Source organism: Xenopus tropicalis, chromosome 9, assembly GCF_000004195.4.
Source record: "Xenopus tropicalis strain Nigerian chromosome 9, UCB_Xtro_10.0, whole genome shotgun sequence".
NCBI classification, from domain to species: domain Eukaryota; kingdom Metazoa; phylum Chordata; class Amphibia; order Anura; family Pipidae; genus Xenopus; species Xenopus tropicalis.
In genome coordinates this window covers 77,419,048-77,438,268 of record NC_030685.2, presented here as the reverse complement: position 1 = coordinate 77,438,268, position 19,221 = coordinate 77,419,048, and positions in this window count along the sequence as shown.

Sequence of the window (19,221 nt, the reverse complement as noted above, 5' to 3'; positions counted from 1 at the left end):
GGATACCTATAAAGTGATAGGCATGATAGGCATGAGTAGGGTTTGTTTTTGGTGGATACCTATAAAGTGATAGGCATGATAGGCATGAGTAGGGTTTGTTTTTGGTGGATGCCTATAAAGTGATAGGCATGATAGGCATGAGTAGGGTTTGTTTTTGGTGGATACCTATAAAGTGATAGGCATGATAGGCATGAGTAGGGTTTGTTTTTGGTGGATACCTATAAAGTGATAGGCATGATAGGCACAAGTAGGGTTTGTTTTTGGTGGATACCTATAAAGTGATAGGCATGAGTAGGGTTTGTTTTTGGTGGATACCTATAAAGTGATAGGCACGAGTAGGGTTTGTTTTTGGTGGATACCTATAAAGTGATAGGCATGATAGGCATGAGTAGGGTTTGTTTTTGGTGGATACCTATAAAGTGATAGACATGATAGGCATGAGTAGGGTTTGTTTTTGGTGGATACCTATAAAGTGATAGGCATGATAGGCACGAGTAGGGTTTGTTTTTGGTGGATACCTATAAAGTTTTTGGTGGATACCTATAAAGTGATAGGCATGAGTAGGGTTAGTTTTTGGTGGATGCCTATAAAGTGATAGGCATGAGTAGGGTTAGTTTTTGGTGGATACCTATAAAGTGATAGGCATGATAGGCACAAGTAGGGTTTGTTTTTGGTGGATACCTATAAAGTGATAGGCATGAGTAGGGTTAGTTTTTGGTGGATACCTATAAAGTGATAGGCATGATAGGCATGAGTAGGGTTTGTTTTTGGTGGATACCTATAAAGTGATAGGCATGATAGGCACGAGTAGGGTTTGTTTTTGGTGGATACCTATAAAGTGATAGGCATGATATGCATGAGTAGGGTTTGTTTTTGGTGGATACCTATAAAGTTTTTGGTGGATACCTATAAAGTGATAGGCATGAGTAGGGTTTGTTTTTGGTGGATACCTATAAAGTGATAGGCATGAGTAGGGTTTGTTTTTGGTGGATAAGTGTGAGTGGTTAACAGGTAGATAATCCATATCTAGTTATAGGGCCCCAGTTTGGTGGTTTGCCATGTTGTTTAAATGTGCATTTTTATTTATTTTCTGCACTTTAATTGGCATCGCAAAAAAAAAATTGCAGACATAAAAATAGGCAGATAGAAGTTACCAGCAGGGGATCCAGTACTTATTAAAGAGTACAATAAGGTCAACACTAACACTAGTTAAGTCATGGCATGTACACAACGTTTCAAAAACAGATGTTTTTAGCTACACGTTGATCTTAACCTTTTGCCTTTTTCTTATTACTTTACTCTCTTGTGGAATTTTCTTGGGAAAAGTGTGCAACCTCACAGAAGGTTAATGATCAAATTAAGGAATATTGGCCTAGAACATAATATTTGTAATTGGATAGAGAACTGGCTGAAGGATAGAGTACAAAGAGTGGTGGTAAATGGAACATTTTCTAATTGGACCAGTGTGGTTAGTGGAGTACCGCAGGGGTCAGTCCTTGGGCCTTTGCTTTTTAACTTGTTTATTAATGACCTGGAGGTGGGCATAGAGAGTACTGTTTCTATTTTTGCTGATGACACTAAATTGTGCAAAACTATAAGTTCCATGCAGGATGTGCCGCTTTGCAGAGCGATTTGACAAAATTAGATAACTGGGCAGCAAACTGGAAAATGAGGTTCAATGTTGATAAGTGCAAAGTTATGCACTTTGGTAGAAATAATATAAACGCAAACTATCTACTGAATGGTAGTGTGTTGGGGGTTTCCTTAATGGAGAAGGATCTAGGGGTTTTTGTTGATAACAAGTTGTCTAATTCCAGGCAGTGTCATTCTGTGGCTACTAAAGCAAATAAAGTGCTGTCTTGTATAAAAAAGGGCATTGACTCAAGGGATGAGAACATAATTTTTCCCCTTTATAGGTCCCTGGTAAGGCCTCACCTTGAGTATGCAGTGCAGTTTTGGGCTCCAGTCCTTAAGAAGGATATTAATGAGCTGGAGAGAGTGCAGAGACTGCAACTAAACTGGTAAAGGGGTTGGAAGATTTAAACTATGAGGTGAGACTGTCGAGGTTGGGGTTGTTTTCTCTGGAAAAGAGGCGCTTGCGAGGGGACATGATTACTCTGTACAAGTACATTAGAGGGGATTATAGGCAGATGGGGGATGTTCTTTTTTCCCATAAAAACAATCAGCGCACCAGAGGTCACCCCTTTAGATTAGAGGAACAGAGCTTCCATTTGAAGCAGCGTAGGTGGTTTTTCACGGTGAGGGCAGTGAGGTTATGGAATGCCCTTCCTAGTGATGTGGTTAAAGCCTATAAGAGGGGCCTGGATGAGTTCTTGAACAAGCAGAATATCCAAGGCTATTGTGATACTAATATCTACAGTTAGTACTAGTGGTTGTATATATAGTGTATGTATGTGAGTGTATAGATTGGTAGGTGTGGGTTAAGTGTGCTGGGTTTACTTGGATGGGTTGAACTTGATGGACACTGGTCTTTTTTCAACCCTATGTAACTATGTAACTATGTAACTAGTCAACTGGTCCTACAGGCTGGTTCTCTCAACTGCAGTGTCAAAAGGATTTGGTTACACCAGCCACAATTGGACATTAACTGCTGATAAAAGCAAGATGGCTGACCTAGTGCTGGTAGGCAGGATTCTAATTAGATAATACTCTTGTATTTGTATTTAAGTTTAGTATAGCAACTTTGGAGAAATGGAGAGTTAAACTGGGATGTTTTCACGAACACTCTCCTAATACAGATACTGTCCTTTCTCATGAAACAGTAGGTCACGGTCTTCTTTCATTTTGATACCTGACTCTTCTCCCGTTATTCAAGCATGGCCTGTTCTCTGTTTTGGTAACTGTCTGTTCTCTGCCTTTCTAGCAGCTGACATTAATAATACTATTGTGTGTCATTGTGGTGATATAACTAGCCGCTGTCAGGCAAGAAAAAGCGACTGTTTTCTGTTGTTCTGGTTGTGAATTGTACGTGACTGGTTTTTGTCATGTTTGCTTTTCATGGCTGGAGACCATACATTGTTTGCTGAGAATGGTTTGGTATTCTGGCAGCGAATGTCAACAAATGTTTGTTGTAAGACTGGTAAACAATGGCAGGTTATGAGCCTTGTGCTGAATGTTCATAGCAGAGGGACTGTTCTTTGTCATTCTGACAACTGGTGTTAAATGACTTATTTATATATCGTTCTGCTGGTAAGAACAGGATTTTTGTTATACAGAAGGTTGGTCTTATTTATAGTGCCCATAGTGTTGGGTGAAAGAGATACAGTAACTAGTGATGAGCGAATTTATTCTTGGAAAAATTTGTTGCGTGCAAGAAAAGTCGCGGTTGCGGCAAAAATAGCCGTGGTCATGTCATTATTGTCGTGGTCGCGCCGAAATTGGGCGTGGTCACGGCAATAAATAGGTGTGGTCACGTCAACATAGGCGCGGGTGCCAAAAATACGCAGGCAACAAAAAAAATCGTGCAACAAATGCATTTCGTGAATTTTTCGCCATTTCGTGAATTATCTTGCCTTTTTGCAAATTTTATGGCGAAGCGAAACGGGACAGATGGCTCATCACTAACAATAACCAGTCCCAGATTATATGACAAAGTTGTTGGCCAAGCTCTCTTATCTACAGATGGGGAGCAGAGGACACTGACTGGCAAGGATCACAACACATGTGGGTAGGGCATGGGCAGAGTGCTGGGTAGGAGTTGCTATGCACTGGGACCACTGAATCTTTTTGCAGGGGGGGCACAGTGCCAGCTTGTTACTCCATTGATCAGCAGGTTATTATAGAAACCAGTTTTAGAAGCCTTAGAGGTCCTTACTATAATTTAGTAAAAATAATCTCACATTTTTCATTGCTCTTCACCAGTTGGCTACCCCAATGTTTCTGGACTATTCCAATATATTATTAAGAGTTTAAGCATGCTGGGAGACATAGTCTAGCACAGGGATCCCCAACTTTTTCACTCTTGAGCCACACTTAGATGAAAAAGTATTGGGGAGCCACACAAGCATGAAAAAAATGTTTGGGGGGATGCCAAATGAGGACTGTGATTGGCTATTTGGTAGCCCCATGTGTGCTTCTGGCCTGTAGGAGGCTCTGGTTGGAGTAAAACTGTGTCTCTGGGCTTCCAAAACTTGCCCCCAAGTCAGGAATTCAAAAATAACTCCCTGGTTTGGGGGGCACTGGGAGCAACATCAAAGGGGGTGGTGAGCAACATGTTGCCTACGAGCCACTGGTTGGGGATCACTGGTCTAGCTACATCAAGTACCCTTTCTTTTAACAAAACTGTTTAATCCTTCAGTGATAAGCCTTCAATCTATGTGTACACCTAGAACCCCGTTCTTTGTTTGTGTGATTGTCACCCAAAAACCTAATAAAGATTTTCTCGCTTAGGCTACTGCAACTCACTGCTCTGTGGGCTTCCCCTGTCTAAACTTACACTTCAATCCATCATGAACAGTGCTGCCAGACTCATACACCTCTCCTCCCACTCCACAAGTGCCGCCCCTCTCTGCCAATCCTTGCACTGCCTACCTGTCACGTACAGGATTCAGTTCAAGATTCTTGTACTCACCTACAAAGCACTCACTGGTGCCGCATCCCTCTATTTAACCACCCGAATCCCCAAGTACCCCCCCAGACGTAACCTTCGCTCCACACATGACCTCCTTCTCTCCTCCTCACTCATCACCTCCTCTCACTCTCGCATCCAGAACTTCTCACATCTCTTAAAACTCCCCTTTTCACTCAAGCCTATAACCTAAACCCCCCAAACATTCACTAACCACTGGTTTTCACCTCTCACTCTGCACTTACTGCCACTTTACACACCTACATAAACTCCAAAGCCATGCTAGCTACCCTGACCTTAAGTCTCAGCCCTCCCTTTTAGAATGTAAGCTCTTGCAAGCAGGGCCCTCCCCTAGTGATCCTCATCCAATATAACTGCAAACTTGTAAATTGATGGCGCTATATAAATAATAATAATAAGGCTGGCCATACGCTGAGGTGGGCAATATCGTGGCCGTGGCAATTGTTTGGCTCTCAGATCAGCCTAAATCTAAACTCTGTCCATGCTAATAATATCTGATTATAGTGTAATATTAGCAAGTGAAAATTGCTGGATTACAATCTTGGATTACACAACGGTGACTGAGATAGCACTGGCAGCCTGGATTTCCCCCGGAGAATCATCTTGTATCTTTAACTCAATATGGGCCACCAACTGGAAGTGCATTGCAGTAGTCTCATGAATGGTTTACGTTCCTAGGAAACTAGACAAAAGCTGATATTCATGGCTCTGAAACCATAAACCTGCAACTCCAGTTTTCGAGGGTTCCTTTTATATCAGGATAATGCAGCATTTTTTATTTTCGGAATGAAGGTAATGAAACAGATGGATCAACTGACAGACTCGTCTGTGTTTAAGTAGTCGTAGTCTCCATGCCTGGTATGCTACTGGGTCTGGAACATGGTATCGGTGAAACCTTTGCTCCAGATTTTGAGTGGGTGATACTTTGATTTATTGATGTGTGAGGAAGTGATAACGGTAGAAATGTTAGGAATTTTAAGAACTGCGTGTTCCTCCCACACAGTGCCAACATTGGCATATTAATATATCCAGGTAATATATCAACAAAACATGCAAAAAGCTTTGGGTTGTGGCAGTAGCCATGAACATGTTATAGGGCTCACATTTATTTAGTGCTATAATTGTTTGGATAATACAAAGGGGCAAATCCATTAATATTTGCTTGACTTCATGGAGCCCATCGCAAGAACTAGACTTGGGTTATGGAGTAGAAGACAAAGGCACAATACAAACCAAATGAAACTGTCTATGTGCGCTTTTGTATTTGGTTTCCCCTCCAAAGATAATGGATATATCTTTGCAGTGTTGGACTGGCCCACCAGGATACCAGGAAAACTCCCGGTGGGCCCAGGTGTCAGTGGGCCCTCCTTCTCCTGATCATTTGGCCTGTTTCATGGTCATTCACAATTTCTGAATGGAAACAAAGAGAAGAAATAGATGGAAGAATAGATGCTAGCATGTAAATAAAAGAGACTAGGAGAATATAGAGGTTGAGTGGGGAAAGGAGGAAAAATAGTTTGAAGAGTGGGTCTAAGGTTTTCTGGTGGGCCCCTGAGGGCCCAGTCCGACACTGTATCTTTGACAATAAAGTGGTTTCCACTGCAGACAAATTTCTACTGAAAATGTCAGGGGTTGGCACATTGACAAACTGGCACATACCATCATGAAAAAAAAGGGCGCTTTCATTGAAACTGTAGAAGGTAGACAAGCAAAACAGAATTATTAGAATAAAACATAAATTAGGTCAAAAAGTTCACTAACAAAAGAAGCATGTGGTGGCCCCTGTCATAAATCGATCTGCCAGTAGGTCAAGAGAGGTCAACGTCTGCCTGTGCCTTCCTGTTGAAAGCTTTTGTTTTTGACATTTGCTACTAAATCCTCACATCACTCTCACATCACTACTTAACCTTCACATTCTTCTGGCAACTACGATGTGATGTGTCCAAAAGAGGGGGGGAATTAAATTGGAGGGGGAAGAAGCAGGAATAGAGGTAATGGGATCAACGGCCAACTCATCTTCCTTCAGTATTATCCTCCCCCCTGACAAACACTGATATGGGATGGTCTCAAGACCCTAGTTTTAAGTAGTGATGAGCGAATCTGTCCCATTTCGTTGCGCCTGAAATTTGCAAAACGGCACAAAAATTCACGAAACGCATTTGTCACGAAATTTTTTTTTTTTTTGTCGCCCACGTTTTTTATGCAACCACGCCCACTTTTGACGCCACCATGTCCCTTTTTTTTTACGCGACCGCAGCCAATTTGACCCCCGACAAAAAAAAATTCCCTGCGCCGAATTTTTCTGCAGGAAATTTTCGCAGAAGTTTCGCCAATGCCGAAATGCGGAAATTTGCTGTGAATCCATGCCTGGTGAAAAAGTTCGTTCATCACTAGTTTTAAGTCTTCCTGCCTCATCAGAAAGGTTGTAGGATATGGGAGGGTCAAGATCATATTCACCAGTTACATTGGTCATTACCTTTCCACAAACACTTTCTTTTTTTTCAGGTTTATTCATTGTAGGTATAGCACCCACTTTTTGGAGTTGCAATTAAAATCAGTGATCACTGGGACATTGGGCATAGTGCTAATATCAATGCCAAACATTGCAATTTGGGGCGGAAATAATAGCAAAACATGTTAAAACCAATGGCCGAATATAGTCTATATCAGAAAACTGAAACAAAAATGTTAAACTATTAAACCATAAAGCATTTTTGGGAAAGAGATTCACGTTTATGATTTGCTAAAAATGTGTCATTTTGGGGGGGCAAGTAGCCGAATACAAATAAAAGCCATGTTTCATTTGCGGGCTCATTTGGTTTCAACCTCACTTCTAGAAAGTCAATATGTATTTTAAATTCCAAAATTTGCAAATATAATTTAGGTCAGTTGATTAAACTTCATACTTTTTCTCCCAAATCAAACTTTTTAGCGCTAAAAAGCATGTATTTAGGTAGCTACTCTGAAATGTTTCCCTACAAATTTGTTGTCACTAGTGATGAGTGAATCTGTCCCGGTTTACTTGGCCGAAAAAAATCACACAAAACCACAGAAGATTTGCGAAACAACGAAAATGTTGCACGTCAAAAAAAATTGACACACGTGACAATTCTTTTGGTGCGAGACAATTCTTTTTGACACGCGCAACAATTTTTGGATGCACTGCACATTTTTCTGCAATGAATTTTGTCGCCCGTTTCGGGGAAAAATTGGCCAATGGCGAAACTCAGAAATTCACAGTGAATCCATGCTTGCTGAATTTTTTCGCCCATCACTAGTTGTTACTTATCAAGTGTAAAAACCACAAAAAGATGGTGCCAGTATTACAAGTTTATCAGCAATATACCTGTAGGTCAATTTGTAAGGCTGGCTCTCTCTATGACCAATCAGCCCCATTTAAATAGAGAAAGTGTCTTCCCTGCCCATTTCCATGCCCAACATGCCAATATCCCCACCTAGCCTGCCCATTTCCCCACCCTGTGACATCACTGTGCACCCCCTAAGTGATGTCACTGTCTGCCCCCCAAACTCTAGTTGGGGATGGAGATAGTAGTAGCAGTGAGATTGGGGTTGTGGTTGAGAGCAGACAGGGAAGCAGGCCCGGACTGGCAATCTGTGGATTTTGGCAAATGCCAGAGGGGCTGCTGCCATAGACACTAATCGTTCAGTACGAAAATTACAGGACTTTCTGATCACCAATACAATATTATCGTGACTAATACGATTTTTCCGTAAGCATTTTCATGATATTTGCGATCTTCAGAAATTTTTCCCATTCGGGATTCAAACTCGTGTTTAGATAAATAAGCCCCTATGTGTTCCCTGATCCGACGCCCATCACTAGTTGTTACTTATCAAGTGTAAAAACCACAAAAAGACTCTAAAAGCTAGCGTGGTCATGTAGAAGTCACCTAAAATTCTTACAAAAACTAGGATTTCCATGTTTTCATATTCTTATTTGTATTCGTTCTCACTTTTTATGTTTGGATTTTTTAATAAATGAGTAGACATTTGTGCTTTAATAAAAAGTGAGCTTAGTTGTGGTAGAAAAAAAAAAACGAAAATTACACAAATATGAATTTTAGTAAATCTACCCCTTGTGGATTTACTAAAAAGCTAACATTTCTCATTTCTTTAATTTAAAAATTCAAATAAACTCGTTTCCACGAATGTTTTACATTTACTAAAAAGTCTGAACTGAAAGTGAAAATTCCGAATTTTTCCAATTTGTCCCACAAAAAAAACAGCGCCAAAAATCCAAAATCTCTAAAGTTTCAAAGCAAAAGAAGGATCCTCCAGGGAAGGGACATCTGCCATTAACTTCTACATGGACTTTTTCAGATGGTAAATTGTCAGATTAGGATTTTTTAGGATCATAGTGATGAGTGAATTTTTTCGGCAGGCATAGATTTGCAGTGAATTTCTGCATTTCGCCATTAGTGAATTGTTTAACAAAACTTCCACAAATTTTAGCACGGAAAATTCACGGTCCCATCAAAAAAAGCTGCGGTTGTGCTGAAAAAGTCACAAGGCCCCCCGCATTTCGTGAATCGCTCATCACTACTCATAGTCAATTTTGGAAAATCTCAGAAAAATCACAACTTTTTTTCCGCGCCATTTAGCACTAAAAATCCAAATCAGGAAAAAAAAAATGGCAGTTAGTGAATGGCCCCCTTAGTGTGTTTCTTATTGCTTGTACCAGATGCAGAGGATCACATGGATCTGTGCAGGGACTGGCACCCATAATATGTTTTTTTCCATGGCACCAAGGTTCCGCACAGCGCTGCTCTTGTTCTCCCATAGGTGCTGTACTTTAACGGCAAAGAATGCTTATTAAGGTTTCTCTTTTACTCACCCTTTCTCCCTATTTTCAGTGTAAATATTCATTTTTCTTGCAGCGTGCAAAAAGTCAATAGACCATTCATGTTGCTGTTTTCCCAGAGCCTCTCAGGCGGAACATTCTGAACACAAATCAAACATAGATTCCATATATGAGGGTAAAGCTGACTTTCAGTGTTTAGGATCTGACAAGGTCATTTAATATGTTTTCGGGGACCCTTTGTTAGGCTTACCTCTATAGTTAATGGAGCTGGAGTTACCCTTCTTAAGGGATGATGTGAAGCTAGGGCCAGAACCAGGGGAGGTATATGCCTAGGGTACAGTAGCGGCACGGTGTGGGTCTGATTGGCAGATATACCTGTGGGAGGGATGTAAGCAAGGGTTTGTCAGCTGTTGGGGGTAGGATTGCCACTCTGCCAGTATTTGACTGGCGTAGCCAGCAAATTGCCAGCTAGGGCCGGTGCCAGTATTACAAGTTTATCAGCAATATACCTGTAGGTCAATTTGTAAGGCTGGCTCTCTCTATGACCAATCAGCCCCATTTAAATAGAGAAAGTGTCTTCCCTGCCCATTTCCATGCCCAACATGCCAATATCCCCACCTAGCCTGCCCATTTCCCCACCCTGTGACATCACTGTGCACCCCCTAAGTGATGTCACTGTCTGCCCCCCAAACTCTAGTTGGGGATGGAGATAGTAGTAGCAGTGAGATTGGGGTTGTGGTTGAGAGCAGACAGGGAAGTAGGCCCGGACTGGCAATCTGTGGATTTTGGCAAATGCCAGAGGGGCTGCTGCCATAGACACTAATCGTTCGGTATGAAAATTACAGGACTTTCTGATCACCAATACAATATTATCATGACTAATACGATTTTTCCGTAAGCATTTTCATGATATTTGCGATCTTCAGAAATTTTCGTTTCCAATCCGAATTTTTCCCATTCGGGATTCGAACTCGTGTTTTGATAAATCTGCCCCTATGTGTTCCCTGATCCGACACCCTTCCTGTGTAAGTTGGTCTGTGCCTGCCACTAAGAGAATGGGAAAAGGGGTTGTGGCTCCACAGATTGGGACCCCAGCATCTTGGCACAGCTTTATGGGGCAATTACCAATGAGTTTTGGCATGCAGGTATTACCCAGTAGTCAAGCATCAGAAGGGTCAACATAGTGTTGCTTGGTGCTCAAAGAAATTGCTTAATGCCTCCAGCATAGAGATGAGAGAATCTGTCCCATTTTTCTTCACCATAAAATTCACAAAACAATAAGAAAATTCACAAAACAATAAGAAAATTCACAAAACAATAAGAAAATTCACAAAACAATAAGAAAATTCACAAAACGGCGAAAAATCCACGAAACGCATTTGTCACGCAACTTTTTTTGTCGCCTGCGTCTTTTTTTGTCGGCCACGCCCAATTTTTATGTGACTGCGCCCAATTTGACGCGACCGCGACTTTTTTTGATGCGTGACCAATTTTTTTCTGCGGCGAATTTTCACAGAAGTTTTGCAAAACTATTTGCCAATGGCAAAATGCGGAAATTTGCTGAGAATTTGCTGAGAATCCATGCCTGGCGAAAAAATTTGCTCATCACTACTCCAACAACGTTTGAATGAACAAATAACAGGGGGCGGACCTTAGTACTTAAATGGCTAATACTAAAAAAGTATATCTTTATGAAAATGGCTCCTTTAGAATATATTTTATAGAGACCTACATTGTTAGGGGGTATAGTTTTGCTTTAAGTGGGTGCTCATCCTAGAGAACTCGGGTGGGGGGGGAATTGCTTTAACTGAAAGCCTTGCTTTAAGCACTCATGCATTATGTTGGGCATCCATTAACTCTTGATCATCCTGAGATTTGTAATTAGGCAGCATTTGAGCAACCAATGGTTGAGCAATGGTTGAGTGTTTACAACCCTTTTAAATTAGATTTGGGGAGTAAATACTTCTATACATTTGAGGCGCAGTTCTAGGTATCATTAGAATGACAAATAAAGTTCTACGTCCCCCGGGGAATGGAGGTTCTGCACGTTGTATGGTGACAGATCCAGTTTGCAGTGGATTTTAAATACAGGTATAGGACCTGTTATCCAGAATGCTCGGGACCAAGGGTATTCCGGATAAGGGGTCTTTCCATAATTTGGATCTCAATACCCTAAGGGGCACATTTACTAAGACACGAATCTGAACCGAATTGGAAAAATTCCGATTTAAAAACGAACATTTTGCGACTTTTTCGTATTTTTTGCGATTTTTTTCGGCGTCTTTACGACTTTTCGGAAATTGTCGCGACTTTTTCGTTACCAATACGATTTGCGCGAAAAAACGCGAGTTTTTTGTAGCCATTCCGAAAGTTGCGCAAAATCTGGCGATTTTTTCGTAGCGTTAAAACTTGCGTGAAAAGTTGCGCCTTTTTCGTAGCGGTAAAACTTAAAAGGTGCAACGTTTTGTGCAAGTTTTAACGCTACGAAAAAATCGCAACTTTTTGCGCAAGTTTTAACGCTACGAAAAATCGCCAGATTTTGCGCAACTTTCGGAATGGCTACGAAAAACTCGCGTTTTTTCGCACTAATCGTATTAGTAACGAAAAAGTCGCAACAATTTTCCGAAAAAATCGCAAAATACCGAAAAAAACGCAATCGGACGCATTCGGCCCGTTCGTGGGTTAGTAAATGTGCCCCTTAGTCTACTAAAAAAACAATAAAACATGAATTAACCCCAACAGGATTGTTTTGCATCCAATAAGGATTAATTATATCTTAGTTGGGATCAAGTACAGGTACTGTTTTATTATTACAGAGAAAAGGGAATCATTTAACCATTAAATAAACCCAATAGGGCTGTTCTGCCCCCAATAAGGGGTAATTATATCTTAGTTGGGATCAAGTACAGGTACTGTTTTATTATTACAGAGAAAAGGGAATCATTTAACCATGAAATAAACCCAATAGGGCTGTTCTGCCCCCAATAAGGGGTAATTATATCTTAGTTGGGATCAAGTACAGGTACTGTTTTATTATTACAGAGAAAAGGGAATCATTTAACCATTAAATAAACCCAATAGGGCTGTTCTGCCCCCAATAAGGGGTAATTATATCTTAGTTGGGATCAAGTACAGGTACTGTTTTATTATTACAGAGAAAAGGGAATCATTTAACCATTAAATAAACCCAATAGGGCTGTTCTGCCCCCAATAAGGGGTAATTATATCTTAGTTGGGATCAAGTACAGGTACTGTTTTATTATTACAGAGAAAAGGGAATCAGTTTTAAAATTAAGAATTATTTGATTAAAATGGAGTCTATAGGGATTTCCGTAATTTGGGACTTTCTGGATAACGGGTTCCCGGGTAAGGGGTCCGATACCTGTACTAAAAAGTCTCAAGGAATTCGAATGTTTAGAAATGACTGGCGAGCGGAGCAATGTGTTTACCAGCATGAAAGTCTCAGCCGGGCCGCATTTAGAAACAATCATGTGAACGGTTATTTATGTGACGGATTCAAACAAGTTGGAGTTAAAAATAAGAATTTCTCATGTAGCGCCACGGAGATAGATCTGCCACGTTACAGATATTATAAGGGGCCGGGGGAACAAGCTAAAGCTGGTGCAGAGCATTGTTTGACATATTTCGCATTGCTCTGCGGTTCAAGTTTACAGCTTCGGACTTCAAAGGCTGTGAGTGTTCAGGCATCTTCACTGCTGATCTCCTGGGCCCGGCCCAACAAATCTTCTCTATCTTCTATACGAGTTTGCATTTTCTGCTTAAAGAGATACTGACACCGGAAATTCATTTCGAATTTTGCCACACAAGTACTTCCTGATGCTTTTACATACACCTATATAATCCCCCCCCCCCCCCGTGTTTCTGTAGGAGGGGGCTGCCATATTTGTGCAGCAGAAGGCCGTTAGCATTAGAAGCTATAACTGACAGGCTGAGAAGAGACAGTCAGGCTGGAAAAACAGTCAGGTTTAGGGACTTCAAGTAACAATTACTTACAAAAGCAGCCCTATCAGTAAAAAATGATCAACACGACCTATAGGGAACTTATTATGTACATTAATATTTTGAAAAGTGGTATTTTCGTGCCAGTATTATTATTATTATTATTAACATTTATTTATAAAGCGCCAACATATCCCGCAGCGCTGTACAATAAGTGGGTTTCATACATGGGACATACAGAGTAACATATAAAGCAATCAATAACCAATACAAGAGGTGAAGAGGGCCCTGCCCAAAAGAGCTTACAATCTACAAATCACTTTAACCCTTCAGACTGAGTATGCTTTTTATAAGGATTGGGACACTTGCCATGTGTAGTGTGCCTTTGATAAACTAGGGTCTTCATCTAGCATTTCTGTTAAGACCCCCCCCAACCCGAGAAATGAGATGCTCAATGAAAAAGCTCCTATACCTTTCAGAGTTGATGTCAGCCCTAGGACAAGTGCCATTATGCTTGCCCTTAGGCTACTGGTATTTTTAGAGAATTCAATCTCAACACATACATCTTGACCTCCCAGACAACACCCTGTTCAACTCAGGCAATGCCCCCCCCCCCCCCCCCCCCCCCATTATGCTTCCGTTAAATAAATAAGGACAGGGCTGCCCCAGGCACTGACTTCAGTTTACACCCTTCTTCTCAACAATCAGACATGTGCCAATCACAGAAGACGGGGTACCCTCCTCCATTTTAGATTTAGCCTCAATATGTAGGAACCCAAGGACCACCCAACTTGAACTGCTGCCATAGGCATGGACTACCCATACAGCTACCTATACATAACCATATACAGTCTTTACCCTGATCTGATTGGTTGGAAATTGATTGGATTGGGGCTGTAAAGTTATGATTCAAATAAGGCTTTCTTGGCCAAGTTAAGTAACCCAGAGCAATCAGGTAACCAGTAAATGCTGCCTGATGATTGGTTGCCAATTGACATAATAAGTCCTAGATCTCGAGGAGCTTGTTCCATTCATCCTGTTCCCCTTCAAGGGTATCAGAAATAATGTTTTTAGTTGGGTTGTTAGAGCTGTTATTTGTTGTTGCAAAGGGCACTTCGTGTTCCACTTATTATTTAATGTGAGATGAAATGGGAAGTGTTGAAAAGGAGCTTAGTGAAACAGTACAGATGTCAATGATCCCTGAAGTAAAAAGACTACTTTAAAGGAAATGGCTCAAACCCTTTGTAGATCTAAAGAAGGGTTTTAAAAGGGGGGTGGGTATGTGACATTAAGAAAAAGAAGTAGAAGAAAAAAACATGCAAAGAAATCTGTATAGTCATATGGCAAACAAGGCTGAGACATCCATGACCAGATTGATCTAATTGGTCTATGTTTCTATGGTATCTATTTATATTTATAGACTAGGACTATAACACCCCTGGGCCAATAGGTACACATCCCTCCGGAAGGATATTGGTTACACTACAGGGATCTTCCCACTAGTTTAGTCAGAAACCCGTGGGATCCATGAGTGTACCTGCTGGTTTGGTAGGTTTGGGTTGGCAACCTAGCACTAGGGGAGGATCATGAACCAAGCTAGTCACAAGGCTCACCCATTCATAATATCAGCTATCTCTCCAGCCAACCGGAAAGCTCACCTCTCAGTGCTGTCATATAAGTTGGTTGCCACTTGCCTGGTTTTGAAAAGAGACTGGTTTTATTTTGGGCTGTCCTGGTGTCAGTGATATAAAATCCAGACAAAACATGACCTTAAATTCCCACCTGTAATGTCACATTATCACCCTGGCATGACTGCCCCCCCAACTTATGTCAACACCCATGTTATGCCCAGTTGCTGCCTTTAGCAAAGTGGTCACCCTACTCTGATGTCATCTTCTGATACCCCTTCTTGGCTTGGTCTTTACTTCCCCTACATAGCCTATACTGCTTCATCTGATGATTGTCCTGTCCCAGAAAAATAGCCAGTCTGATAACTAGCTGTCAACACCATCTAAAGGTGGCCATACATAGGCAGATATAAGTTGCTGATTCTAGTCCTTTAGACCAATATGGCAGCTTATCTGCCCCATGTATGGTGACACCCAATGGCCCAACCTATCCAATATCTGTACAAAAATCAAACAGGTTTGATTTTTTAGTTTTGGGGGGACCACATTGGCTCATTGATGGGGCCCTCTCTGACCGCTCTTATCTCCATAGTTGTAATTTAATAGTTTGGCCTAATATCACCCAACTTAGGTGGGCGTATTGGGGAAAGATCCGCTCATTTGGCAATCTCACTAAACAAGTTAATCTTATAATATCTTATAACTGGTAAAACCTGTATTTGTACAGTATGTACAGTAGGTATGTGTGTTTGTGTATGTGTGTACATGTTTGCTTACATCTGGTGATACAAATAATGTATAATAATAATTTCAAACAGCAAAGGTTTATCCGCAAGTCTAATCCAGACTTTGTCACTGCCACATATCCACTTTGAGGAGTGAATAATAATATTTTCTCAGAAGAGGTGATACAACCTGTTTAATTAACGCACGTCTGTCTGTAATTCTCACATTCGGAGCTCACACACACAGCAGTCTGGTTTTAAGTGTAATTGCTCCAAATTTACGACAAGTAATGAAATCCAGCATGGTGTGAAACAGGCTCGCTTTATTGGGCTCTGGTCCCGGCTTTGCCCCACTCATTGTTACTGTTGTTTGTTCAATGTGTCATTAACTTGTGTTTGTTTCTGGTCCAGGGCCCTCGTACACTTATCAATGAAGTGTGTGCGTCTGTGAGGCTGTGTGTGTTTTAATGATGCTCAATATACAAACATGGGCAGCGATAAATATTTTATGCCCCTAGATATTAGCCAGGCTCACTTTATAATCAATTATAACATAAAAGCAGGTAGAAAATCAATATAAATTGCTATGTTGCAACAATGGCAAAGTTCCCTTTTCGACCAACCAGTAGCAACAAATACACAGTTAACTTTTGCAGCACTGGTGAAGTTCAAGCAACTTAACTTATACCTTGTCCATGATACAATATCAAATATTAGAATTTAATGCAACATGGGGCTCATTTATAAATGCACAGTTAAACAGCATTGACTGTCATATATCAGGCTGTTGTGTCACCTTGTATAGCCATTAATCCTATAGAATATAAACACAGCTGGTGTCGTGTAAATGCGAGTTTGAGAATTAGTGATGGTCGACCAGATGAAGACATTTTAAGTTAGTGGTTTAGAAATGTTAGATGGTTTAAAAAGGAGGGGGAGCCATATTTGCTTTCTTGGATTCCCTTCATCAGGGGTCCCCAACCTTTCTTACTCGTGAGCCACAGTCAAATGTAAAAAGACTTGGAGAGCAACACAAGCATCATAAAAGTTCATGGAGGAGCCAAATAAGGGCTGTGATTGGCTATTAGGCAGCCTCTATGCACACTATCAGCTTACAGGGGGCTTTATTTGGGAGTAAATCTTGTTTTTATTCAACCAAAACTTGCCCCCAAGTCAGGAATTCAAAAATAACTCCCTGGTTTGGGGGCACTGAGAGCAACACCCAAGGGGTTGGGGAGCAACATGTTGCCCCTGAGCCACTGGTTGGGGATCCCTTCATGGTAGATGGTGCCAGGGGTAGAAAGAAGACCTCAATGAAGTGTGAGCCGTGGATTAAGATTAGGCCTCAGTGGGGGGAAGTGAGGAGGAAGGACCTATGACTAGAGGAGAGCTGGATCCTGAACACATAGTCACTCTAGCAGGGAAAGGTATGGCAGGGTTCTTAGTAAGCAGGCTGAAGCTCCAACAGAAAGAGCAGAGGGATAGTAGCCCTACAGAGCAGAGACTCAAGTAGACTTGGGGTAAAGGAGAAACCCTTAGTACACCTTGGATAAACCCCCAAGTGAATGCTATAGCTTACTGTGAGTAAGAACTGATAACTGTTAAATAAAGATCTTGATTCCACTGTGATACTGGTAATGTCCATTGGCACCCAATATATATGTTCTTTATTCTCACTATTACAATGATACATAAGCATGTAGCTTAATGCAGGCACAGAACCTACCTCCTCTGTATATTAGCAGTTGTACACAAGGATGAAACATGACCTCTTCAGCTCTCCAGCGTAAATTATTCCTCCTCAATAGTGATGAGCGAATCTGTCCCATTTCGCTTCGGCATAAAATTCGCGTAACGGCGAATAATTTGATTTTTTTTGTCGTCCGCATCTCTTTTTTGACGTGACCGCGCCCGATTTGCCCCACGACAAAAAAAAATTCTGAAACAATTCGCCAATGGCGAAATGGGGAAAAATCGCTGAGAATCCATGCCTGCCGCAAAAATGTGCTCATCGCTACTTCTCACCATACATGGGATCTTCAACGTTCCATAGCAGTCTCTTACACCCCCTTACTGTTAAATCACTGGTTTTAAATATGATCTTTAAAGATCCCTCCTGCAAAGGAAGGCAATTTCCCGACTCCTAAGTGTATCGATCAATGCAGCTGGTAGAGAAGTATTAGTCTATGCATGTAACAAGCTATAGCATCATGCTGAAGGGAAACAATATGGCAGCTCTGACCCATATGTATAAATATACTGGAAACCTCCATCCTTCTAGTAAGCCACAACCTCATATGATCATTCTAGGGTTGCATAAATATAAAACAAAGTTTAAGATAGGGTATATTTCCCCTTGGAATCCCAATTCCCATTCCAACAGTGATTCACCGTGATCTGCTTCCTTCTGTTATTTCATTTCCCCTTTGTTTTTAAATTCAGATCCAAAAATACTGTAAGTAGCACCATCATGGTTTAGATGACTGGGTTGTATAAGCCTTGTTCTTTCTAATGCCCCCCCCCCCCCCATTTTTTTTTTAATTTTCAGACACCTCGGAGCACGTAAACATGCTGAAGCTGTTTAGGCTTTTAAGCCCGGGCGCATACGCCATATGGGTCCCACAATTCACTTTCTCTTTGTCTGACATTTTTGTAGACCTGGAGACTGAAATTCAATACTTTTGTCTGCATCTGCTACTAAAAGGTTTTTTTTTTTTTTTCACCAGCTATGCCACAGATCCCTTGTGGCTCATTAAGCACATTTACATTCACTCTTAAAATCCTAAGCAGTCCATTTCACGCCTAGGAACTGAGCATTGATGAAAGAAGTCCTCTGCTGATGGTTACAAAAAGGAATACTTGATTCTTTAGACCAACAAATGTTTTTTTCAGAGCTTCTGAGACCCCCAAAACAACTCCACTCTGTTTGTTATGCTGCAGGAATCCGCCTTGCCTTCTTAGACGTTAGTAGATAGCCATGCAATCCATTACGTATAGAAGGAAATTTACAAATTTGCTGCCTCCAGATTCGCAGTACTAAGGAATTCTGATTATTTTTTTCTTAGAGATAAAGTTCCTTTGAAATTCTGGTGGCTGCATTTTTATAGGCTGTACATTGCATCAGTACGTTGGATTAGGGGGGACCTACCTGCAGAATGGGCGTTTCGTTGAGATAGAAGAAGAAGGTAAAATATGTCCTATTATGTGTGCCCATACACCAACTTCCAACCCACATAAGACCATAAAATTCAATAAAAAAGATTAAATCTTTCTCTGGTTTTCCCTTATTAATGAGGGTGGAGGTGTTATCCTAAGCATGGGGTAGGCAAGCCCAAGCTTGGGTAGGTTTCTCTGTAAATGAGGATTGGCCAATGAAAAACTACATCCACCATAAAGTTGCATAAAGATAGAGTCTGGGGTAGGCAAGTCCAAGCTTGGGAAAGGTTCTCTGTAAACGGGATCAGCTAATAAAAAATT